At 45.4% G+C, this 26,963-nt stretch overlaps 1 long non-coding RNA gene across 1 annotated transcript; it reads left to right on the top strand.

Annotated features, from left to right (window-relative positions):
- Window positions 1–2,178: 2,178 nt before the first annotated feature.
- On the top strand, window positions 2,179–25,223 carry LOC116981628. The gene is made up of 3 exons (XR_004414266.1): window positions 2,179–2,190; window positions 15,008–15,014; window positions 25,146–25,223. It is a non-coding gene; the product is annotated as an uncharacterized LOC116981628 (long non-coding RNA).
- The last annotated feature ends 1,740 nt before the right edge of the window (window positions 25,224–26,963 follow it).

The raw sequence follows: 26,963 nt of genomic DNA, 5'->3' as shown, positions 1-26,963 counted from the left end.
ATAATAATTAAACCCTTGACTTGGTTTTTGACAATTATTGTTTATGAAATATGCCTTGAACACATCTCAGCTGCCTAAAGTGAGCTCCTTCAATGAAAGGAAACATAGCCAGGTGTTAAAAACAAATTTCTGGAGGAACTCAGTGGGTCAGGCAGCATCTGTGGAAGGTAATGGGCAGATGGAGGAGTAGTCCCTACTGTGATTCCCTCTGTGATTCCGCCTGCCCTTCTACTCTGGTTTTAACCCAGACTCGCCACAACAGCCATGTGTGTTTTCGCAGTGATTGCCTGCGCCTCTATCTTCTCAATGTGAATCCCTCTCCCCTGACTCTCAGTCTGAAGAAGGGTCTCGGCCCGAAACCTCACCCATTCAGTTCATCCAGAGGTGCTGCCTGTCCCGCTGAGTTACTCCAGCATTTTGTGTCTATCTGTAGGAAGGAACTGCAGATGCTGGTTATACACGGAAGATAGACACTAAATGCTGGAGTAACTTAGTGGGACAGGCAGAGTCTGAAGAAGGGTCTCGACCTGAAAAGTCACCCGTTCCTGCTCTCCAGATATGCTGCCTGTCCCACTGAGGTACTCCAGCATTTTGTGCCTATCTATCTATTTCTATATTACTAAAAGTCTGATCTTGACCACTTCCTGTTGTTCTGTATATTGATATTAGAAAAAACGCTGCCACTTACGGCTGTGATTTTTGGCCATCTTACTCAGAGTCCCCCTCCGCTGTGCAGGACAAGAGGATTTTTCCCATCGATGAAAAATAAATGTGTTATTAGTGTTTAAAAAATGATGAGATTCTCTCTCCTGAAGGCCACGCCCCTTCCGGAGGGATTATAAAACCCGGAAGTGTTGAGTGCCTCAGTCAGTCTCTGCAAGATGGGGGAGCAAGAGGATCACGTCTCTCAGTCTGAGCTGCGAATGACACTGAACACATGTCGACTAAACTGTGAGTGTGGTTTTACTGACCTTGAGTGCCCTTAATGTGGTTTGAAACTGAAAATGTGGTTGGTTTGAAGTGAAGCACTGCAAATGGCTGTTGGTGGTGGTTGGTTTGAAGTGAAGCACTGCAAATGGCTGTTGGTGGTGGTTACTTGACAACTTCCTATTTGCACTCTATATTGATTTTAGATAAAACGCTACCACTTATGGCTGTGATTTTTGGCCATCTACTCAGTCCCCCTCCGCTCATCAGGTGCAGAGGATTCTTCCCATCAATGAAAAATAAAAGTGTTATTAGTGTTTAAAAAATGTTGAGAATCTCTCGCCTGTCAATCATGCCATGAAGGTCCCGCCCCTTCTGGTAGGAGGGGGATGGATTATAAAACCTGGAAGTGTGGGTGTGGCTCAGTCTCTGCAAGATGGGGAGGGAGAGGTCACGGCTTTGTCTGAGCTGTGAATTAACTGAACACACTGAATGTCTACTGAACTGTGAGTGTGGTGTTTATGTGGTGTTTATGTGGTGTTTATGTGGATGCGGAAACATCCTCTCCACATCCACTCTATCCAGGCTTTTCACTATTTGGTAAGTTTCAATGGGGTCCCCCCTCATGCTTCTATACTTGAGCGAGTACAGGTCCTGTGCCGTCAAACGCTCGTTGAAACTTCCCGAATAGTGAAAGGCTTGGATAGAGTGGTTATTCCCGATGTTGGGGAAGTCCAGAACTAGGGGTCACAGTTTAAGGATAAGAGGGAGGTCTTTTAGGACCGAGATGAGAAAATCATTTTTTACACAGAGAGTGGTGAATCTGTGGAATTCTCTGCCACAGAAGGTAGTTGAGGCCAGTTCATTGGCTATATTTAAGAGGGAGTTAGATGTGGCCCTTGTGGCTAAAGGGATCAGGGGGTATGGAGAGAAGGCAGGGATGGGATACTGAGTTGGATGATCAGCCATGATCATATCGAATGGCGGTGCAGGCTCGAATGGCCGAATGGCCTACTCCTGCACCTATTTTCTATGTTTCTATGTTTCTATGTCCACTGAGTTACTCCAGCATTTTTTGTCTATCTTGGGTGTAAACCAGCATCTGTAATTCAATCCAAGAAGTTACCTAGAGTTAGTTATGGATTTAAATAAGCAAATAAGGTGGCACTGCGGTAGAGTTGCTGCCTTACAGCGCTAGAGAACCGGGCTCGATCCCGACTACGGGTGCTGTCTGTATGCAGTTTGTACCTTCTCCCTGCTTGGGTTTGCTCCAAGATCTTCGGTTTCCTCCTACACTACAGGTTTGTAGGTTAATTGGCTTGGTGTAAGCCTAAAAAATTGTCCCTAGTGTGTGTAAGATAGTGTCAATGTGCGGGGATCGCTGGACGGCACGGACTCGATGGGCCGATGGGCCTGTTTCTGTGCTGTATCTCTACTCTGAACTAAACAAGATATAGATTCCGATTACTGTCTCGTGTTCTCTGGAAAGCTGACCATTCTTCAGCACTGGAAATCATTGAACCATCACTCAATTTTATTGGCATAATTTGCAGAGACAGGAAGTATCTTCTTTGGAGAAAAAAAAGAAAATAGCGGCAATTATGCTCTTAATGGACATGCGATTGGGGCTCGGCAGCAGTTGTGGGCGCAAATTGGCAGGATATTAACTTGAACTTCGGGATGATGTCGCTGTCAATGAAATTGCAGCAGACTTCTGATTGTCCTGTGGCTGTTTAATTGGTTTGTGGGTTGGCTGTGTGAGGGGGAAAGAAAAACCCAGGCTCCCAAGTTTAAAAGCCCATGCTTCCTGGTATAAACGGGACCCTCCAGAGAAAGTATCACAATCGAGAATAAGCCGTAAAGAGCACAGTAGGGACTTGACGTGATTCAAGTTTCCCAAGGTTGTAGGGTTTTTGAATACCAAGTCAAGTAGGGAATTTATATGTACAGTTCTGCGTTCTGTAAAAATGTCCGGAAAAAAAACCTGCAGATAGAAGCGTGTGGGTTGATAAATGTTTTTAAAATTGCTGTTTTTTTTCCTAATATATAATTACTGATTCTGTTCTATTCGGTTCTGTAGCTTTTGCACAATCCGCAGGCATTGCCACTTTAATTTTACTGCACATCTCTTATGTGTACGTGCCAAATAAACTTGACTAGACTTGTTGAGGTGTATAAAATCATGAGGGGAATAGATAGGGTGAATACACAGACTCCTTTACTCAGGGCCAAAGGATCAAGAAGCAGAGGGCATAGGTTTAAGTAGAGGGGAAAAGTTTTAATAGGATCCCGAGGGGCATTCTTTTCACACAGAGGGTGGTGGAGAAATGGAACAAGCTGCCAGAAGAGTTAGACACAAAATGCTGGAGCAACTCAGCGGGTCAGGCAGAGTCTCTGGAGAAAATGGCTAGGTGACGTTTCGTGTCGAGACCCCTCCTTCAGGCTGAAGTCAGGGGAGAGGGAGAAACAGAGATAAGGAAGTGTAGGGTGTGAAAATGAGACAAAGGGGGTGGAGAACAAGGAAAATGTAGAATAGACCGTTGTTAGCTGGGAGAAGGTAAGAACAAGGAAAACAGGGATACAAATGGAATTGGAGACAGTTTGACTGGGAAGGGGGGAGTGATGGAGAGAGAGGGTTACTAGAAGTTAGAGAAGTCAATATTCATACTGCTGGGGTGTAAGCTGCCCAAGCGAAATATGAGGTTCTGCTTGACTCGTTGAGTTACTCCAGCATTTAGTGACTGTCTTTGGTACAAAAGCAGCATCTGCAGCCAGCATGTGTGTGTATATGTGTTTCCGTGTATACGTGTGTATATATGTGTTTGAATTTATGTGTGTGTATGTGTATATGATTTTGTATATATATGTGTGTGTGTGTATGTGTATATGCGTCTGTCTGTGTGTGTGTGTGTGTGTCTCTGTGTGAATAAAATAACAAGGATCTTTAGTCTCCATCCCCTACGTAAGGATCATGCAGTGTATGGACTGAAAAGGCATGTTTAAGCACAGGGCGACCCAGCTAAATCACAGGCAGCAATCAGTCCCCCAGTGCACAGCTGGGTGAATGCACATTACTGGCAACTTGTTTTATTTTTACTTTCACCAAAATTAATTTTAATCAACTATTTACAAAAACACACACACAAAAATACAAACAAACCCACCACCATAATACAAACTAAAGCAAATATTCTTAAATATTAAATCACTATTTCCCTTTCCTTATGGAGGATGCACTCCACCCCCGCGGTGCCCAGCGGTCCCGGAAATCCCCCAGGGTGCCCGTGGACAGCGCGTAGACCCTCTCTAGTACCAACCGGGCGCAGGGCGTACCCCCTGGAAAAGGGGCAGGCAGCCGGCTCGGTGCCGTGACTCTTCCGCCTGGTGCCGTGACTCGTGGATGGCCAGCTTGGTCAGGCTTAGGAGCAATCGAACCAGGACATCTTCGGCCCTACCCACTCCTCTACGCACAGGGTGTCCAAAGGTGAGAATGGTGGTTGTGAAGTGCAGCCAGAAGTCAAGGAGCAGCCCCTTTAGACATTGGAACAGTGGCTGCAGCCTGACACGCTCCATGTAGATGTGGGACACAGACTCGTCCAGCCCGCAGAAGTGGCAGGCGGCTGGCGAGCCTGTGAACCGCGAGAGAAACAGGTTGCACGGGACTCCTCGGTGCAGTGTCCTCCACCCCAGGTCCCCGATGTACAGGGAGGCCCCCTTCGTGGCCAAAAGGCAACACTGACCCCCACGTTGTGTCCGGACGGTGGGCCAGGGCGAGGAAGTGCAGGGTTTGGAGGAGGAGCCCGTACAGGAGACGCCTCCCTGCGTCTTGGAGGGAGGTGAAGGGTGTTGAGGAAAGGCGGCTCAGGTTGTGTGGGACCGGCTCCCGAGAAGGATTATGGTGCCAGGATCCGATGAGTACTTCCGGCTGAGCGGTGGTTTGCTCAGCCGCAGTACTCCACACGTTCGAGCCTCCCCGACAGGGGCACACGGGACAAGGGGCGGCCTCAGTGGCAGCTTGTTGTGGTGATAACCTCAATAAACCCACGTTACCTGGTCCCTTTGTGGTCGTGCCAATGGGTCATGTCTAGCTTTGCTTATAGAAATAACGCGGAAACAGGCCCTTCGGCCCACCGAGTCAGTGCTGAGTAGCAGTCCCCGCACATTAACACTACCCCACACACAATAGGCTCAATTTTTATACCAAGCCAGTTAACCTACAAACTTGTACAAAGATCTCGTAGAAAGCCCACGCAGGTCATGTGGAGAACGTGCAAACTCCGTACAGACAGCACCCGTAGTCGGGATCGAACCCGGGTCTCCGGCGCTCTAAGGCAGTAGCTTTACCGCTGCGCCACCGTGGCCACCCTTGTCTTACTTCGTGACTGGGGAGGGCAAGGTGATTGCATCAGTTGTAAGTTCAGTTTGGTTGCGACAATGCCTTGCTCTTCACCCATGGGTAAACAGAAGCAATTTTTAACAAGAAATTATGGCACAATGGAAAATAGACACAAAATGCTGGAGCAACTCAGCGGGTGAGGCAGCATCTCTGGGGAAAAGGAATGGGTGACGTTTCGAGACCAGACAATGGAATGTGTGCTGCTAAAAATCTAGTATCAATTATGTTTAAAGTACACCAATTAATCTCATTGATCCTTCAAATTAGTCAACTTTGTGTGGAAATGAGGCACTTGTAAATACTGGAGATGCTTGAGACTTAGAGATGCAGCCTGTCCCGCTGAGTTACTCTAGCATTTTGTGTCTCTCGTCACTTGTAAATCTTGACAGACGACAACACTTTTAAATGTGTATCTCCAAGGATTGCAGTACAAGGCTACGTGTATAGCTTTGGGCATTTTCTCTGAATACACATTCTTCTTGAAATAAAGATTTATAAAATGCTTAATTATACTGCACAAGATTTATAACGCCAGTTTTGCGTTATATCGTGTTAACTGTGATATGGAATTTGTCATTTTCGAAATGAAGTAATATATCGGAACTACCTGTATATTGACCTAAATGTTGCCGCTTTCGACTTTAGAGATACAACGTGGTCTTTCAGCCCATCGAGTCCACACCGACCAGCGACCCCCCCTGTCCATGTCACAGTGGCGCAGTGGTAGAGTTGATGCCTTACAGCGTTTGCAGCTCCGGTGACCTGGGTTCGATCCCGACTGCGGGTGCTTGTCTGTGCAGAGTTTGTACGTTCTCCCCGTGACCTGCGTAGGTTTTCGCCGAGATCTTCCGTTTCCGCCCACACTCCTGAGCGAGGTACAGGGCGAGAGGTTAATAGGCTTCGCAAAAAGATTGTAAATTGCCCTTAGTGTGCGGGATAGTTTAGTCTAGTTTAGTTTAGAGATACAGCGCGGGCACAGGCCCTTCGTCCCACCGGGTCAGCGCCGGCCAGCGATCCCCACACACGGAGAATGTGCAATCACAGTACAGACAGCACCCGTGGTCAGGATCGAACCCGGGTCTCTGGCGCTGTAAGGCAGCAGCTCCACCGGACCGATATGTCACCGTGCTGCCTCTGACAAGCAGTGACTGCTCAATACTTCACTGCAGAGTGGGCTCTGTCCCACTCCTGAAGAAAGAGAACAGCAAGATGCTGGTTTACAAAATAAATAGACATAAATTGTGGGTTGAAATCAATACATTTCATTTACTAGCCTGAATATTATAACGTGTAGGAAGGGACTGCAGTTGCTAGTTTGTGCCGGAGATGGACACAAACTGCTGGAGTAACCCAGAGGGTCAGGTAGCAACTCTGGAGAAAAAGAATAGGGGGTGTTCAGGGTGGGTACCCTTTTCCCTCTCGATTTCCTTTCCCTTGACTCTCAGTCTGCAGACGTGGCTCGACACGAAATGTAACCTATCCATTTGCTCCAGAGATGCTTCCGTAAGTCGCTGAGTTACTCCAGCTTTTTGTGTCTATCTTTGGTTTAAACCAGCATTTGCAGTTCCTATTACACCTTCATTATCACTATTGGGCCGTACACGGCCACAGCTGGTATAACATAGAACTAGTGTGAATGGATAATTGATGGTCTACATGGACTCAGTGGGCTGAAGAATGTATTTCCATGCTGAATAAGGGCCATGACCTGAAACGTCATCTATTCCCTTTCTCCAGAGATGCTGGCTGACCCGCTGAGTTACTCCAGCTTTTTTGTAACTGGCTTCGGTGTAAACCAGCATCTGCAGTTCCTTCCTACCCTGTTTCCATGCTGTATTTCTAAACTAAACACATCCAAACTAAAATTGGCCGTTATGTTCAAATATGACACAAAAATAAAGTTAAGGCAAAGATAGACACAAGATGCTGGAGTAACTCAGCGGGACAGGCAGCATCTCTGGAGAGAAGGAATGGGTGACGTTTCGGGTCGAGGCCCTTCTTCAGACTGGCGACAGTCAGAGGGACAGTCAGACTGGTCGGAGAACTGGGAAGGGGGAGGGGGGGGGGGATAGATAGGGAGGGAAAGCATGGGTTACTTGAAGTTAGAGGTCATTTTTTGTACCGCTGGGGTGTGAGATGCCCAAGCGAAATATGAGGTGTTGCTCCTCCAATTTGCGCTGGGCCTCACTCTGACAATGGAGGAGGCCCAGGACAGAAAACTCCATCCCTCCTCCACTGAGCACTTTATATTATTAAGAGAAAACCACAGCATGGAATCAGGCCCTTCAGCCTCGTAAGACCTTGACGATCATTGATCACTAGTTCACACTAGCTCGATGTCATCCCACTTTCTCACCCACTAACCACACACTAGGGGCAACTTACAGAGACCGATTAACCTACAAACCCACACGTCTCTGGGATGTGGGAAGAAACCGCAACGCCCAGAGGAAACCCACGCGGTCACAGGGAGAACGTGGCAACTCTACACAGACTGATATTTATTTTTGGTTCAGAGATACAGCGTGCCAACAGAGGCCCTTCGGCTCACCGAGTCCGCGCCCATCAACGACCATCCGTACATGAGCCGTGTCCCACGCTCCAAGGATAATGTTCAGAAGCCAACTAGCCGACAAACCCGCACGACTTTGGAACGTGGGGGGAAACCGGAGCGCCCGGAGAAAACCCATAGTGAGATTGTGCAAACTCCACACAGACAGCACCCGTGGCTAGGATCGAACCCGGGTCTCCGGCGCTGCGAGGCAACCAAAGACAGGAAGTGAAAGATTCTAGCTTCAGGCAGCATCTGGATCCACCGCGGTGCTGGGCTGCCTAGAAGCAAATAGCAGCTTAACCCAAGTAAATAAACAAAGGCTTGATTGTGAAAATCAATTAGACTTTCCCAGTCACATCATCCATCGACCAAAGCAAACACATGATCGTCAGAGTAACATCCGGGTATTAGCTCTTTGTGGTCAAATGCACATTAGTCCATGGACCAAATCGGACTGGGCTATCATCAATGGGACCTGGGAATAGATAGAGAGTGGACATGGAAAGGATGCTTCCAGTGATGGGCAGGAAGGAACTGCAGACGCAGGTTTAAACCGAAGATAGACACAAAAAACTGGAGCAACTCAGCGGATCAGGCAGCATCATGGAGAAAAGGAATAGGTGACGTTTCGGGTCGAGACCCTTCCCCAGTAGTGGGAGAGTCTAGGACTAGAGGGCCCAGCCTCAGAATAAAAGAACACACCTTCAAAATGGAGGTGAGGAGGAAATTGTTTAGCCAGAGGGTGGATAATCCATGGAATTCATTTCCACAGGTGGCTGTGGATGTCATGACATTGGGTATTTTTTAAGCAGTCTGAAGAAGGGTCTCGACCCGAAATGTCACCTATTCCTTTTCTCCAGAGATGCTGCCTGTCCTGTTCAGTTACTCCAGCATATCTCAGGTTAACTAGCTTGGTATAGTTGTAAATTGTCTCTAGTTTGTAGGGCAGTGTTAATGTGTGGGTATTGCTGGTCGGCGTGGACTTGGTGGGCCGAAGGGCCTGTTTCCACGCCGTATCTCTAAACTAAACTAAAGTAGACTAAACTAAACTAAACTAAACTGAACTAAACTCAATGGCTGTAAATGTGTCCCCACTGGCCTCCATCCATTTAACAGGCTTACTTTAAAGACTTCAGGAATTTCCGAACCTAGTCCCACCCCAACAACATCTGGTTTAATGGGGAAAACGGCACATCAGACAATTCCCATACCACACAGGTCTTTTGGCAACTGCTGATCAACTTGGGCCCCACAAGCTCATGTATTAATCTGCAAACAGTAGTTGAGGAAATTACTTTAGCTGCGTTTGAACAGGAGATGGATAACTACGCGAAGAGCGATAGAATGATATTTAGTTTAGGGTAGACTCAAAATGCTGGAGGAACTCAGCGGGACAGGCGGCATCTCTGGAGAGAAGGAATGGGTGACGTTTCGGGTCGAGACCCTTCTCACTGGATGAGTCTGAAGAAGGGCCCCGACCCGAAACAGTATTGGGACGATAGATGACGCAATGGGCTAAGTGTTCGGCTGGCAACCGGAAGGTAGCCGGTTCGAATCCCGCTTGGAGTGCATACTGTCGTTGTGTCCTTGGGCAAGACACTTCACCCACCTTTGCCTGTGTGTGAATGTGTGTGAGTGATTGGTTGTGGTCGGAGGGGCCGTAGGCGCAGATTGGCAGCCACGCTTCCGTCAGTCTGCCCCAGGGCAGCTGTGGCTACAGAAGTAGCTTACCACCACCGAGTGTGACTGAGGAGTGAATGAATAATGCGATGATATTAGAAAGGCGCTATATAAATCCCATCCATTATTATTATTATTATTATTATTATTATTTTGTGTCTACCTTCGATTTAACCCAGCATCTGCAGTTCTTTCCTACTGATATTTAGTTTAGTTTAGTTTAGAGAAACAGCGTGGATGCAGGCCCTTCGGCCACTGAGTCTGCGCCGACCAGCGATCACCTCAATCCCGTACACTAGTTTTATCCTACAAATGAGGGACAATTTACAGAAGCCAATTAACCTACAAGCCTTCGGGCCTTTGGGATGTGGGAGGAAACCGGAGCACCCGGGGAAAACCCCACGTGATCACAGGGCGAGCGTAAGGCTCCATACAGACAAAATCCGTAGTCAGGATCGAACCCAGGTCTCTGGGGTTGTCAGGCTTGGAGAGAGTGGATGTGGAGAGGATGTTTCCACTAGTGGGAGAGTCTAGGACTAGAGGTCACAGCCTCAGAAATAAAGGACGTTCCTTTAGAAAGGAGATGAGGAGGAATTTCTTTAGTCAGAGGGTGGTGAATCAGTGGAATTCTTTGCCACAGACGGCTGTGGAGACCATTAATGGATATTTTTAAGGTAGAGATAGATTCTTAATTAGTATGGGTGTCAGGGGTTATGGGGAGAAGGGAGGGGATTGGGGTTAGGAGGAAGAGATAGATCATCCCTGATTGAATGGCGGAGTAGACTTGATGGTCCGAATGGCCTAATTCTGCTCCTAGAACCGATGAACGTATATTTCGACTTTAGACTTTGGAGATGCAGAGCGGAAACAGGCCCACCAGCCCACCGAGTCTGCACTGACCAGCGATATCACCCCGTACACGAGCACCATCTTATACCAGCGATCACCCCGTACACTAGCACTATCCTATACACTTGGGACAATTTAACGGGGCCAATTAACCTACAAACCTGTACATCTTTGGAGTGTGGCTGGAAACCGGAGAGGGAGAACGGACAAACTCCATTTGTACAATGCTTTACAAAAGTGCAAAAAACAAGGAATTGCAGGTGCTGGTTTACACAAAAGGACACAACATGCTGGAGTAATTCAATGGGCCAGGCAGCATCGACGGAGAGCACACGGATAGGTGGCGTTTCGCGCCGGGATCCTTTTTCAGACTTCGTGCGGAAATGAACATCTTATAGAAACTTACAAAATTCTTAAGGGGTTGGACAGGCTAGATGCAGGAAGATTGTTCCCGATGTTGGGGGAAGTCCAGAACAAGGGGTCACAGTTTAAGGATAAGGGGGAAATCTTTTAGGACCGAGATGAGGAAAAAATTTTTCACCCAGAGAGTGGTGAGTCTCTGGAATTCTCTGCCACAGAAGGTAGTTGAGGCCAGTTCATTGGCTATATTTAAGAGGGAGTTAGATGTGGCCCTTGTGGCTAAAGGGATCAGGGGGTATGGAGAGAAGGCAGGTACAGGATACTGAGTTGGATGATCAGCCATGATCATATTGAATGGCGGTACAGGCTCGAAGGGCCGAATGGCCTACTCCTGCACCTATTTTCTATGTTTCTATGTTTTGCAGCCACTTTAGTATCTGCATCAAACTCGCTGTGAAACGTCACGGGACTGGTGCCAAAACGACACTGGACGTGTCCGCCCAGTAAAACTGTCCCAATTATGGAAGGAGGTACACAGAAAAATGTGAAAAATGCCAACTGTAATCTCAAGAAGGTCTATTTCTGTGCTGTAATTACCGAGCATCTTTGAAGCTTGTCAGCTATTATTGCACAAACATTGCATGCGCCAAATGAAACTCCACAGGCTGTGATGTAAAGAACACTGCAGGGCACGAGTTGTGGGTCAACGAGAGGTGATGTTAGATAACAAACTGAAAATCGCTGTAAATATGCTGTGGCTGATGAGTGATCCTAAAACTAAAGGAAAGTGTGTCTCCTCTCTCTGTCTATGTGACACTGGCAACTGAACTTCCAAATTTAGGGGGGTGGGGGTCATCTGTTTATACATTTTTCGTTCAGATTAGAGACACAGCGCGGAAACAGGCCCTTTGGCCCGCTGAATCCGCGCCGACCGGCGATCCCAGCGCACTTGGGGCGGCACGGTAGAGTTGCTGCCTTACAGCGCTTGCAGCGCCGGAGAACCGGGGTTCGATCCCGACTACGGGTGCTGTATGTTCGGAGTTTGTACGTTCTCCATGCGATCTTGTGGGCTTTCTCTGAGATCCTCGGTTTCCTCCCACACTCCAAAGACGTACAGGTCTGTAGGTTCATTGGCTTGGTATAAGTGTAAATTGTCCCTTGTGTGTGTAGGATAGTGTTAGTGTGCGGGGATCGCTGGTCAGTGCGGTCCCGGTGGGCCAAAGGGCCTGTTTCCCTGCTGTATCTCTAAACTAAACTAAACTTGCATTATCCTACACACACTAGGAACAATTTTCAATTTTATTAAGCTAATTAACCTACATACCATCACATCTTTGGAGTGCGGGAGGAAACGGGAGATCCCGGAGAAAACCCACGCAGGTAACGGGAAGAACGTACAAACTCCGTGCAGACAGCACCCGTAGTCAGGATCGAACCCGGGTCTCTGGCGCTGTGAGGCAGCAACTCTACCCCTGCGGTTCCGTGCTGCCCTGATAGATATATTATTATTATGGAATTCAATCTTTCATGACCACAACTATCGTGTAAAATAGTTCTATAGGTTAGCTATGAGTCAACAACAAAGATGAGATCATGTAAGATGTAATCAATGATTCAATGATACTTTGCTGTACAGTGAAGTGCTTTGTCCTGCATACAACCCTGGTAAAATTATACAGCCGACCTCACCTAGGCCGTAGACATGTGTCGCCATGTTTCTGCCGCCAACAAAGTTACAAAAGTTCACCGAACAGTCCTAATTTAATAACGATATATTTCATGCAATGTTCAGAGGCACCTTGTTATATTTTGCTTATTCCCAGTTATAAGTTTTAAATAATTTTCTTCAGAATAAGGAATACATACAAAACAAAAATTGTGTAAAAACTTCAGATATTTTCCGTGTCGACACATTCAATTGTGTCACACACAGCAGTTTTACTAGATTCAGTTTAGTTTAGTTTAGCCCACTGTCCCTTTAGCCCAGCGACGTTTCGGTTCAGGAGAAGGGTCTCGACCCATTCCTCCTCTCCAGAGATGCTGCCTGTCCCACTGAGTTACTCCAGCTTTTTGTGTTTATCTTCATTTTTTTTTAAACCAGCATCTGCAGTTCCTTCTTACGCCTTTAGCCCAGTGAGTCCACGCCGACCCTCAATCACCCATTTCCAGAGATGGGTCTCGACCCAAAACGCCACCCACTCCTTCTATCCAGAGATGCCGCCTGGCCCGCTGAGTTACTCCAGCTTTTTGTGTCTTCCCACTCACACACGTTCAGTTATCCCAGGTAGACAAAAATACTGGAGAAGCTCAGCGGGTGAGGCAGCATCTATGGAGCGAAGGAAATAGACATCGCTTCGGGTCAAAACCCCTTCTGAGGAAAGACATTCTTGCCATAGAGGGAGTACAGAGAAGGTTCACCAGACTGATTCCTGGGAGGTCAGGACTTTCATATGAAGAAAGACTGGATAGACTCGGCTTGTACTCGCTAGAATTTTGAAGATTGAGGGGGAATCTTATAGAAACGTACAAAATTCTTAAGGGGTTGGACAGGCTAGATGCAGGAAGATTGTTCCCGATGTTGGGGAAGTCCAGAACAAGGGGTCACAGTTTAAGGATAAGGGGGAAGCCTTATAGGACCGAGATGAGAAAAACATTTTTCACACAGAGAGTGGTGAATCCCTGGAATTCTCTGCCACAGAAGGTAGTTGAGGCCAGTTCATTGGCTATATTTAAGAGGGAGTTAAATATGGCCCTTGTGGGATCAGGGGGGTATGGAGAGACTGCAGGTACGGGATACTGAGTTGGATGATCAGCCATGATCATATTGAATGGCGGTGGTGCAGGCTCGAAGGGCCGAATGACCTACTCCTGCACCTATTTTCTATGTTTCTATGTTTCAGGTATCCCACCCTCGCATCTACTCCCTACAGACATGGGGCAATTTTACTGAGGCCAATCCATCTCCAAACCTGCACATCTGTGGGATGTGGGAGGAATCTGGAGCGTCCAAAGAAATCCTACGTGGTCTCAGGGGGAACTCCACACAAACTCCACACAGACAGCACCTGAGGTCAGGATCGAACCCAGGTCTCTGGCGCTGTGAGGCAGTGCCACTGTGCCACTCCAATTTAATGCCACAATGCACGTCACGTTTTGTGGCTACCGTCTTGCACGTTGCAAGACACAATACTTCCTTTTGTAGATTGCCTTCATTTGGAAAGGAGCAGCTTAAGGAAGAAGTCCCTTTACTCAGAAACACTTGGATGACCACAGGAGAAGCGATCTTTTGATCTCAGTGAGGTGTTAATTTGTAGGTCTTTTTTTTCCCCCTTGCTGGAGTCTGAGGAGGCAGGATCCAATGGATAAACAATGGCTTTTATCTGGCAAGGCTATTACTGACGCATTACTATCTTGACGCTTATTCATTTACACAAGAGTTTGAAGACAAGGACTATGTGTCAATAAAGGAATTAGATCGGACACCTTGAGTCCATCAGGTTTATCTCAGTCTGCTAACAGAAACAGTAGGAAACACGGCCTGAAAATACTTCAAAGTTCCCTGGCTCTTGGCTCCGCACTATCCACAGACAAATAACATTAACTGCTCTGTCGGTCACAAACAATAAGAAACAGAACTGCAGATGGAAGATGAAAGAGGCAGCTACTTAACACTTACAAAGGTCTGCCACACACTCCAACCCCCTCCTCTCTTTTTTTTAGCCCCCTCTCCCGTCTTTTAGCTGAGCTTTAATTTATTTGTTGTCCTACTTTTAGCTTGGAGATACAGGCCCTTCGGCCCACCGCACCGACCAGCGACCCCCCGCACATAACCACTATCCCACACACACTAGGGACAATTTTACACACGTGCACAGAGCCAATTAACCTACAAACCTGTACGTCTTTGGAGTGTAGGAGGAAACCCAGGATCTCGGATAAAACCTCACACAGGTCACGCGGAGAACGTACAAACTCCGTGCGGACAGCACCCGTGGTCGGGATCGAACCCGGGACTCCGGCGCTGCAAGCGCTGTAAGGCAGCAACTCTACCGCTGCGCCACCTTGCCATCGTGCATTGATCTGATGTGTTTCTTCAAACGTTTATCCCGGGCATGGATTCCGCTGACTTTAAAGCGTATTTAGCAGCTGACAAAAGGAAAACCAAAAGGCAGTTTTGAAAGGAATTCTATAACCCTCTCAACCAAAAGATTTTGCTAGCTAAATTGTATTGGCACGATTAGTGTGGGAGTTCAGTTCAAAACTGTGAGCAACAAATGAAAAACATTATATTCTCTCTGCCACAGAAGGCAGTGGAGGCCAATTCACTGGATGTATTCAAGAGAGAGCTAGATTTAGCACTTAGGGCTAAAGGAATCAAGGGATATGGGGAGAAATCAGGAACGGGGTATTGATTTTGGATGGTCAGCCGTGATCATATTGAATGGCGGTGCAGGCTTGAAGGGCCGAATGGCCTACTCCTGCACCTATTTTCTATATTTCTATGTTTCTATCTTTAGTCTGAAGAAGAGTCTCGACAGTGAACTTCACCCATTCCTTCTCTCCAGAGTTGCTGCCTGTACCACGGAGTTACTCTAGCTTTTTGTGTCTATCTTCGGTAGTGGGGAAACTGCTAGAATCAGTTATTAAAGATGGGATAGCAGCACATTTGGAAAGTGGTGAAATCATTGGACAAAGTCAGCATGGATTTACAAAAGGTAAATCATGTCTGACGAATCTTATAGAATTTTTCGAGGATGTAACTAGTAGAGTGGATAAGGGAGAACCGGTGGATGTGTTATATCTGGACTTTCAGAAGGCTTTCGACAAGGTCCCACATAAGAGATTAGTATACAAACTTAAAGCACATTGTATTGGGGGTTCAATATTGATGTGGATAGAGAACTGGCTGGCAGACAGGAAGCAAAGAGTAGGAGTAAACGGGTCCTTTTCACAATGGCAGGCAGTGACTAGTGGGGTACCGCAAGGCTCAGTGCTGGGACCCCAGCTATTTACGATATATATTAATGATTTGGACGAGGGAATTGAATGCAACATCTCCAAATTTTCGGATGACACGAAGCTGGGGGGCAGTGTTCGCTGTGTGGAGGATGCTAGGCAGCTGCAAGGTGACTTGGATAGGCTGGGTGAGTGGGCAAATGCATGGCAGATGCAGTATAATGTGGATAAATGTGAGGTTATCCACTTGGTGGCAAAAACAGGAAAGTAGACTATTATCTGAATTGTGGCCGATTAGGAAAGGGGGAGATGCAACGAGACCTGGGTGTCATGGTACACCAGTCATTAAAAGTAGGCATGCAGGTGCAGCAGGCAGTGAAGAAGGCGAATGGTATGTTAGCATTCATAGCAAAAGGATTTGAGTATAGGAGCAGGGAGGTTCTACTGCAGTTGTACAGGGTCTTGGTGAGACCACACCTGGAGTATTGCGTACAGTTTTGGTCTCCTAATCTGAGGAAGGACATTCTTGCCATAGAGGGAGTACAGAGAAGGTTCACCAGACTGATTCCTGGGATGTCAGGACTTTCATTTGAAGAAAGACTGGATAGACTCGGTTTGTACTCGCTAGAGTTTAGAAGGTTGAGGGGGGATCTTATAGAAACTTACAAAATTCTTAAGGGGTTGGACAGGCTAGATGCAGGAAGATTGTTCCCGATGTTGGGGAAGTCCAGAACAAGGGGTCACAGTTTAAGGATAAGGGGGAAATCTTTTAGGACCGAGATGAGGAAAACATTTTTCACACAGAGAGTGGTGAATCTCTGGAATTCTCTGCCACAGAAGGTAGTTGAGGCCAGTTCATTGGCTATATTTAAGAGGGAGTTAGATGTGGCCCTTGTGGCTAAAGGGATCAGGGGGTATGGAGAGAAGGCAGGTACAGGATACTGAGTTGGATGATCAGCCATGATCATATTGAATGGCGGTGCAGGCTCGAAGGTCCGAATGGCCTACTCCTGCACCTATTTTCTATGTTTCTATGTTTCAGTTTAAACCAGCATCTGCTGTTCCTTCCTACACAAAACGTTCCATCTACCCACATTACAACTTTATTTTTGTGTAGGAAGGAAATGCAGATGGTGGTTTAAACCGAAGATTGACACATAATACTGGAGTAACTCAGCGGGACAGGCAGCATCTCTGGAGAGAAGGAATGGGCGTCGTTTCGGGTCGAGACCCGTTTCAGGACTGAAGAAGGGTCTCGACCTGACTCGTCACCCATTCCTTCTCTCCAGAGATGCTGCCTGTCCCGCTGAGTTACTCCGGTATTATGTGTCAATCTTCGGTTTAACTTTATTTTTGTGTTATATTTGAACATAACGGTCAATTTTAGTTTGGTTGTGTTTAGTTTAGAGAGACAGCATGGAAACAGGGTAGGAAGGAACTGCAGATGCTGGTTTACACCAAAGCCAGATACATAAAAGCTGGAGTAACTCAGCGGGTCAGCCAGCATCTCTGGAGAAAGGGAATAGGTGACGTTTTAGGTCATGGCCCTTATTCAGCATGGAAATAGGTTCTTCAGCCCACTGAGTCCACAATTATCCATTCACACTAGTTCTATGTTATACCAGCTGTGGCCGTGTACGGCCCAATAGTGAAAAAAAGGTGTAGGAAAGAACTGCAAATGTTGGTTTAAACCAAAGATAGACACAAAAAGCTGGAGTAACTCAGCGACTTACGGAAGCATCTCTGGAGAAAATGGATAGGTTACATTTCGGGTCGAGCCACGTGTTCAGACTGAGAGTCAAGGGAAAGGGAAATGAGAGGGAAAAGAAGGGTCCCCTCCCTGAACACCCCCTATTCTTTTTCTCAAGAGTTGGTACCTGACCCTCTGGGTTACTCCAGCATTTTAGGTTCACCAGACTGATTTCTGGGATGTCAGGACTGTCTTATGAAGAAAGACTGGATAGACTTGGTTTATACTCTCTAGAATTTAGGAGATTGAGAGGGGATCTTATAGAAACTTACAAAATTCTTAAGGGGTTGGACAGGCTAGATGCAGGAAGATTGCTCCCGATGTTGGGGAAGTCCAGGACAAGGGGTCACAGCTTAAGGATAAGGGGGAAATCCTTTAAAACCGAGATGAGAATAACCTTTTTCACACAGAGAGTGGTGAATCTCTGGAACTCTCTGCCACAGAGGGTAGTCGAGGCCAGTTCATTGGCTATATTTAAGAGGGAGTTAGATGTGGCATTTGTGGCTAAGGGGATCAGAGGGTATGGAGAGAAGGCAGGTACGGGATACTGAGTTGGATGATCAGCCATGATCATATTGAATGGCGGTAAAGGCTCGAAGGGCCGAATGGCCTACTCCTGCACCTAATTTCTATGTTTCTATGTTTCTATGTTTATGTGTATATTCATATTCATATTCATATTAATGTGTGTATATATTTATATTATGGTATATGGACACACTGATCTGTTTTGTAGTAAATGCCTACTATGTTCTGTGTGCTGAAGCAAAGCAAGAATTTCATTGTCCTATCAGGGACACATGACAATAAACTCACTTGAACTTGTGTCCATCTCCGGCACAAACTAGCAACTGCAGTCCCTTCCTACACATTATAATATTCAGGCTAGTAAAGAAATGTATTGATTTTAATCCACAATTTATGTCTATTTATTTTGTAGACTATCTGGCCAGATTAAAACGATTGTATTGAAATATATAGAAAAGTGTGAAACCCTTCACAATATTCACTCACCCAAACATTTACATCATTATCAGCAGCAGACAAATAATTAGAGTGAACTCGCAATAAGCTCCAGTGTAATTAAGAATGCATTGTATATTGGTGTAGGAAGGAACTGCAGATGCTGGTTTAAACTGAAGATAGACACAAAATGCTGGAGTAATTCAGCGAGAAGGAATGGGCGTCGTTTCCAGCATCTCTGGAGAGAAGGAATGGATGACATCCTTCCTCAGACCGATCAGAATGACAATCTAACACTCATTTATTTTATGTACCTTCTGAATCTCTCGTCACCCTCTCCCCTGACTCTCAGTCTGAAGAGGGGTCTCGACCCAAAACGTCACCCATTCCTTTTCTCCAGAGATGCAGCCTTACCCGTTGTGTTACTCGAGCTTTTTGTGTCTATCTTCGGTGTAAACCAGCATCTGCAGTTCCTTCCTCCATCATTATACCGAAGGTACCCTTGCCACTCATGTCAACCCCTGGGCCGAAGTAGGGTCTCGACCCAAGACGTCACCCATTCCTTCTCTCCAGAGATGCTGCCTGTCCCGCTGAGTTACTCCAGCATTTTGCGTCTATCGTTTGTTAACTCCCTTCCCTTGTTTGAGGGGTGCCCCCATCGGACTCTGCCCCACAATGTCCGGCAGCGGGAGGACCCTAGACTGTGGTCCTCCCCCAACAGAGCATTGGCGTTGGCTGCACCGAGCTTCAGTGCGTCCCTCAGCACGTACTCGTGTCTGAAGAAGGGGCTCGACCCGAAACGTCACCTATTCCTTTTCTCCAGAGATGCTGCCTAACCCACTGAGTTACTCCAGCTTTTTGTGTCTATTTTCGTTTTTTTTTAAATAATATTTTTATTAGAAGCATGTACATATCATAATCAAAACACATTTTGTATATCAGTTACATATTGTTAATAGATGGGGTTCCAGCTACCAAAGTAATAGGGGTCTTCATTTATCAATTGCATATTAAATCTGCTTCTATATGTTTATTTATTTTTTATCGATAGGGAGAGAGAAGAAAACAAAAACACAATAAAAAAGAATAGAATAAATTAGCAATAATACAACTTTGGAGATAGGCCCGTAGATTATAAAACATAACTATTCATCTAATCCTGGGTTTAAGTTCCAGTCAGGCTTCCGTGCCGGACCAATTTACCCTTTCAAAAAGTCAATAAATGGAGACCATAATCTAGCAAATAATTCTTGTTTGTCAAGTCTAGTTCTTTCCAAATGTAAGGTCTCCGACATCTCCGTAATCCACATTTTAATTGCGGGGGTTGTTGGACTTTTCCAAAATTTTAATATTAATTTTTTCCCAGTTATTACACTATAATCAAGGAAGTTTATTTGGCTTGTTGTAAGTTTTTAGGCTTTGTTCTGATATTCCTAAAAGTATTAGTTTTGAGTCGGGATCCAACTGGGTATTAAAAACTTCAGAAATTATTGTAAAAATATCCGTCCAGAATTTTTTGATTTTTATACAATTTACATAAGTATGAGTTAAATTAGCCTCTGAGTATTGACATTTATCACAGATAGGAGAGGTATGTGGGAAAATTCTATTTAATTTTGTTTTAGAGTAATGCAGTCTATGTAATACTTTAGATTGTATTAAAGAATGTCTGGCATTTAACGAGCATTGATGTATATGTTGTAGACTTTCGTCCCAAATATCTTTCATTATAGGTTGGTCTAATTTATTTCCCCATGCTTGTCTATATAATTCCGTCGACGGGACCTCACTATCTAAAAGAGTATTATAAATATGAGATATTAATTTTGAACCAGCATCTGTGGTTCCTTCCCCACACCTCCTGCCATGGGCCAATGGACAACATTCCTTGAGGAGCATCTTGCTCTGCTGCGAGATGAACATGTTTCCCACTAACACATGATACATGTTTCCCACTAACACATGATACAGTTTATGGTTTAGCAACCTCAATTTACCTAAGCCTTGAAAAACCATCCATTTACCAATAAATTTGAGGTCAGGGACCAGGCTAATTAAAATATGTTGTTCGCGGAGGTCTACAACCAGGGCTTGAATTTTTTTTGGTTTTCTGTTTTTGGTTCAATTAATGGTTTGATGTGGTCATTTTAATTGTTTGACTTGTATATCCAGTTATTAAATTCAGCCCATTGAGTCTACTCTGCCATTCAATCATGGCTGATTTATGTGCCTCCTAATCCCATTCTCCTGCCTTCTCCCCATAACCCCTGACACCCGTTCTAAGAATTTGTCTATCTCTGCCTTAAAAATATATCCACTGACTTAGCCTCCACAGGCCTCTGTGGCAATGAGATTAACTACCCTCTGACTGGAGAAGTTCCTCGCTCCTCCTTTCTGAAAGAGCGCCCTTTAATTCTGAGACTATGACCTCTAGTCACCAGTGGAAACATCCTTTCCACATCCACTCTCTCTATGTCTTTCATTATTCTGTACATTTCAATGAGGTCCCCCCTCAACCTTCTAAACTCCAGCGAGTAGAGGCCCAGTGCCATCAAACTTCTTCTGGAACAACGTGCAAAGAGTCATAGAAACATCAAAAATAGGTGCAGGAGTAGGCCATTCGGCCCTTCGAGCCAGCACCGCCATTCAATAAGATCATGGCTGATCATCCAAAATCAGTACCCAGTTCCTGCATTCTCCCCATATCCCTCACATCCCTTGATTCCATTAGCCCTAAGAGCTATATCTAACTTGCTCTTGAATACATCCAGTGAATTGGCCTCCACAGCCTTCTATGGCAGAGAATTCCACAGATTCACAACTCTCTGGGTGCAAAAGCTTTTCTTCATCTCAGTCCTAAATTGCCTACCCCTTATTCTTAAACCGTGACCCCTGGTTCTGGACTCCAACAACATGGGGAACATTGCCTGTCTGATCCCTTAAGAATTTTATATGTCTCTATAAGATCCCCTCTTATCCTAAATACCAATGAATTTAAACCCAGTCAATCCATTCTTCCCACATCTCTGGAGAAAAGGAATAGGTGACGTTTCATGTCAAGAACCTTCTTCAGACTGAGGCACAATCCACAGGCATTGCCACTTTCATTTCACTGCACATCTTGTTCAGCAGTTTTATTTGTCATATGTAGGTTAACACAGGGTAAATGATACAATGAAATGTGTTTGACAACATAACGGGTCACCTCAGCAATTTGATCTTTGGAGTGTGGCAGGAAAACGCTGCACCCGGAGAAATCCCATGCAACACAGGGAGAACGTGCAAACTCCGTACAGACAGTACCCGTAGTCAGGATTGAATCCGGGTCTCTGGCGCTGGAAGGCAACAGATCAAACACTGCACCACTGTGCCGTCCACTAAACTAAACTAAACTAAACTAAACTAAACTAAACTAAACTAAACTAAACTAAACTAAACTAAACTAAACCAAACCAAACTGTTCGCAATTAATTTCTGCATTCTTCTATGTCAACATTGGTGAAGATCTAGTTTACCTATTGCTAGTAAGTGAATTTTCATGTACATAGTCAATAAACTCCTCCATCTTCAATTACATTTGTGCTTTATTAATTTGATTTATTTAATGTTGCTGCACCATGATCCCACCTTTACATTATTCATTTTTTACACAGAAAAACATTTTTTAGACAGAGAGTGGTGAATCTGTGGAATTCTCTGCCACAGAATGTAGTTGAGGCCAGTTCATTGGCTATATTTAAGAGGGAGTTAGATGTGGCCCTTGTGGCTAAAGGGATCAGGGGGTATGTAGAGAAAGCAGGTACAGGATACTGAGTTGGAAGATCAGCCATGATCGTTTTGAATGGCGGTGCAGGCTCGAAGGGCCGAATGGCCTACTCCTGCATCTATTTTCTATGTTTCTATGTTTCTATGTTTCCAAGGTCAGATCCTTTTTACAATTTCATTCTGATCACATCCCATGATTTCGGATCACTTTGCTGCCTCTAAGGACTATTAACTTCTGTACTTTTACATAGTTCATGGTTAATTTGTTCCACCCTGAGTACCATTTACAATGTTTCTAATGATGTGATTCATTAGAAATGAATTGCCAGAGTTTGTGGTTAATGTTCTTCGGGTTTCACTGTGGCCATTGGCAATCGATTTGTGACAATTTACAAAGTTTGTGGTCAATTAATTCGAATTTTGGCTTCACTACATTAATCGGCAGGTCCATTCAACAGTCTCAGCACTTGGCATGTTAGTGAGTTTCAAAAACTGATCTCCTTCAAGGACAAGCAGTTGTATCTAGATTCATGGAAATATCTTTGCTACAATCCCATTTATATTTTTCCAACATGGACACAAAATGCTGGAGTAACTTAGCGGGTCAGGCAGCATCTCTGGAGAAAAAGGATGGGTGACGTTTCAGGTTCGCACCCTTCTTAAACGTCACCTATTCTTTTACTCCGTAGGTGCTGCCTGATCTGCTGAGTTACTCCAGTGTTTTGTGTCTATCTACGGTGTAAACCAGCATCCGCAGTTCGTTCCTACACATCCTATATATTTTTTGCATACCTGTCTTGCTATCATTTTACACCATACCACACTATACACACAAGGGGGAATTTACAGAGGCTTATTAACCTACAAGCCAGCACGCGTATTGGATTTGGGAGGAAACCGGAGCATCCGCAGGAAACCCACGCGGTCCCGGGGAGAAAGCGCAAACTCCACACAGAGAGCAGCCGAGGTCATGATCTCTGGAGCTGTGAGGCAACAGTTCTACAGTGGCAGTCAACATAATCAAAGACCTTTCCCACCCTGGTCAATCCTCCTTCTTCCAGCTCCTGAAAATAGACACAAAATGCTGGAGCAGCTCAGCGGGACAGGCAGCATCTCTGGAGAGAAGGAATGGGTGATGTTTTGGGTTGAGTCCCTTCTTTATCTCTCCTTCATTCTTTACTAACAAGATACCTCACACATCCTTCATCTCGTCAATGACTTCCGCTTTGCGAGCCCCCACTCCCTCATCTTTACTAATTGCTTTTCTTCCAGCTCCCGTCAAAAGCTTAAATGCATGTAGCACCAGTTTCAGAAATTGCTTCTTCCCCTCTGTTGTAAGACTTCTGGACGATCCTCCCATGAGCCAGGGTACAATCCCGATTTTCCAACATAATTCACTGCGGACATTGGAATTTTCTCTGGGACAGGTACACTGCGATGCTGAGTGCTATATTCTGCACTCTGATATTTATCTCGTCACTCTACCTGTTACACTTATGTAAACAACACGGGCGGCATGGTGGCGCAGCGGTAGAGTTGCTGCCTTGCAGCGCCAGAGACCCCGGGTTCGGTCCCAACTACGGGCGCTGTCTGTAGGGAGCTTGTACGTTCTCCCCGTGACCTGCGTGGGTTTTCTCCGAGGTCTTCGGTTTCCTCCCACACTCCAAAGACGCACAGGTCTATAGGTTAATCGGCTTGGTAATAATATCAAATTGTCCCTAGCGTGTGTGGGATGGACTTAATGTGCGGGATCGCTGGTCGATGCAGACTCGGTGGACCGAAGGCCCTGTTTCCACGCTGTATCTCTAAACTAAACTAAACTGTTATGGCTTAGCTCTCAGTTTCCAATAAACCTCAGCTATTTCGTGAAACCTTTGCTGAGGTTTACAAAGGCAATTAATGGTGATTTTCATGATCCATGGGGCAAATTAAGTCATAGTTTCCCTTCAGCCTTGGATGATTATTTTATGCAGTTTTATTATTATTCACGGTCAACTAATTCTTTCGATATTGCATTGTCAATGGTTATCGCATTGTATTAATTGGCTCGTGGTGCTTTCACAGGTAATTAAGCCAAGCTGCTTCATTGTACTGCATGAATAAATTCTGCAATCGGGATTATTTGTTACCTTTACTGTCAGCATTTTATTTCACTTTGAACAGTTGAACCAACACTTCTTAATTAATGTTTAAGAAGGAACTGCAGATGCTGGAAAATCGAAGGTAGACAAAAATGCTGGAGAAACTCAGCGGGCGAGGCAGCATCTATGGAGCGAAGGAAATAGGCAACATTTCGGGCCGAATCCCTTCTTATTAATGTTGTGTCTACCTTCGATTTAAACCAGCATCTGCAGTTCTTTCTTACACACTTCTTCATCTGGAACCGCACTCATTTAAATTTGCAAATCATGAAATTTCAAGGAGACAAATTCCATCTCAGTGCAAAGTTTTTTTTTAGTTTTTAGAGACACAGAGGCTCTTCGGCCCAAGAAATCCACATCAACCAGAGATCCCGCACGTTAAGACTATTCTACACACACTAGGGATAATTGACATTTATACCAATCCAATTAGCCTACAAACCTGTGCGTCTTTGGAGTGTGGGAGAAAACCAGAGAACCCGGAGAAAACCCGTGCGGGTCACGGGGAGAACGTGCAAATTCTGTACTGACAGCAACCGTAGTCAGGATCGAACCCGGGTCTCTGGCCCTGGGAGGCAGCAACTCTACCGCTGCGTGACTGTGCCGCCCTGATAGACACAATATGCTGGAGCAGTCTGAAGAAGGATCCCGACCCGAATCATCACTTACCCATTTTCACTAGAGATGCTGCCTGACCCACTGTGTTACTCCAGAATTATGTGTCTATCTTTGGTATCAACAAGCACCATCTGCAGTTCCCTTTTATTCCATCTGGGAGCAAGTTAGTTCAGAAATCATGGCTAGTCCCCTCTACCCAAGAACACAAGAAATTGTAGAGAGTTGTTGTGGGTGTAGCCCAGTCTGTCACACAGACCAGACTCCCCACCACTGAATCCTTGTACACTTCACGCTGCCTCGGGAAAGCAGCCAACATAATCACAGATCTTTCCCACCCCGGTCATTCCTTCTTCTTTTTGCCCACGTCGGGCAGAAAAGTCCGAAAGTGTGTACCACCAGTCTCAGGATCAGCTTCTTCCCCTCTGTTATTAGACATCTGAATGGTCCTATGTGCAGCAGGCAGTGAAGAAAGCGAATGGTATGTTAGCTTTCATAGCAAAAGGATTTGAGTATAGGAGCAGGGAGGTTCTACTGCAGTTGTACAGGGTCTTGGTGAGACCACACCTGGAGTATTGCGTACAGTTTTGGTCTCCAAATCTGAGGAAGGACATTATTGCCATAGAGGGAGTGCAGAGAAGGTTCACCAGACTGATTCCTGGGATGTCAGGACTGTCTTATGAAGAAAGACTGGATAGACTTGGTTTATACTCTCTAGAATTTAGGAGATTGAGAGGGGATCTTATAGAAACTTACAAAATTCTTAAGGGGTTGGACAGGCTAGATGCAGGAAGATTGCTCCCGATGTTGGGGAAGTCCAGGACAAGGGGTCACAGCTTAAGGATAAGGGGGAAATCCTTTAAAACCGAGATGAGAAGAACTTTTTTCACACAGAGAGTGGTGAATCTCTGTAACTCTCTGCCACAGAGGGTAGTCGAGGCCAGTTCATTGGCTATATTGAATGGCTCGAAGGGCCGAATGGCCTACTCCTGCACCTAATTTCTATGTTTCTATGTTTCTATGTCCTTCCATAAGCTAGGGTACACTCCCGATTTTCCAACCTATTTCATCTTGGGCATTTGAAATTTTTTCTCTGGAATTGATGCGTTACAATGCTGAGAACTATGATATTTATCTCTACACTCTGCCAGTTGTACTTGAGATTGGCTTGAATTTATTCCACGCTATCCAATCTGATCTAATTAGACAGCAGGCAAATAAAAGATGTTCACTGTGTCTTGGTGACAATAATATACCTAAAACCTAAACCTAAATTGATTAGTACGGGTGTACACAAAAATGTTGGAGAAACTCAGCGGGTGCAGCAGCATCTATGGAGCGAAGGAAACAGGCAACGTTTCGGGCCGAAACCCTTCTTCAGACTGATTAGTACGGGTGTCAGAGGTTATGGGGTTAAGGCAGGGTAATGGGGTTCGGAGGGAGATCAGCCATTTTTGAATGGCGGAGTAGACTTGATAGGCCAATTGGCCTAATTCTGCTCCTATCACTTATGACCTTGCGACCTTATGACCTTTCTCTGTGATGGTCCATGCTGAAAATCTGTCGCTGCGGGTGTGCGCGATTTTGGCGCCGTTTAGAGGGGGCGGGTTTAAAACGCGATTTTCTCTAGGCTGTTCAAATCGAAGATGTTCAGCCTTGTTAATTATTAACGAAAAATCGCTGGAAGACCCCGTCGCAAAAGCTATAATTAGTTTTAAAGGCCTTGGATAATAGTTATAGTAGTTTAAAAATCAATCTCTAAACCCGCGACCACCGACAGCCGTCAGGGTCTCATAGAGCAAACCACAGAAGGTATGTAGCTTATTTTTACATTAAAAAGGGCTTCTTAAGATCCCTTTATACAAAGTTTAATATTGCGAGTAGCTCATTTTGGCCCCATTATATCCCGCAGTATTTTTCTGGGCATTTGAGGGCACAAATCTACCGCAATGTGAACGTTCTAAACCAGCGCGTTCACAGGATCCCACTAGAAAGCTGATTTAAAAT

Source organism: Amblyraja radiata, chromosome 15 (assembly GCF_010909765.2).
Source record: "Amblyraja radiata isolate CabotCenter1 chromosome 15, sAmbRad1.1.pri, whole genome shotgun sequence".
Classification (NCBI taxonomy): Eukaryota; Metazoa; Chordata; class Chondrichthyes; order Rajiformes; family Rajidae; genus Amblyraja; species Amblyraja radiata.
The sequence above is the reverse complement of the archived record's forward strand: the minus strand, read 5'-3'. Positions and strand labels throughout refer to the sequence as shown.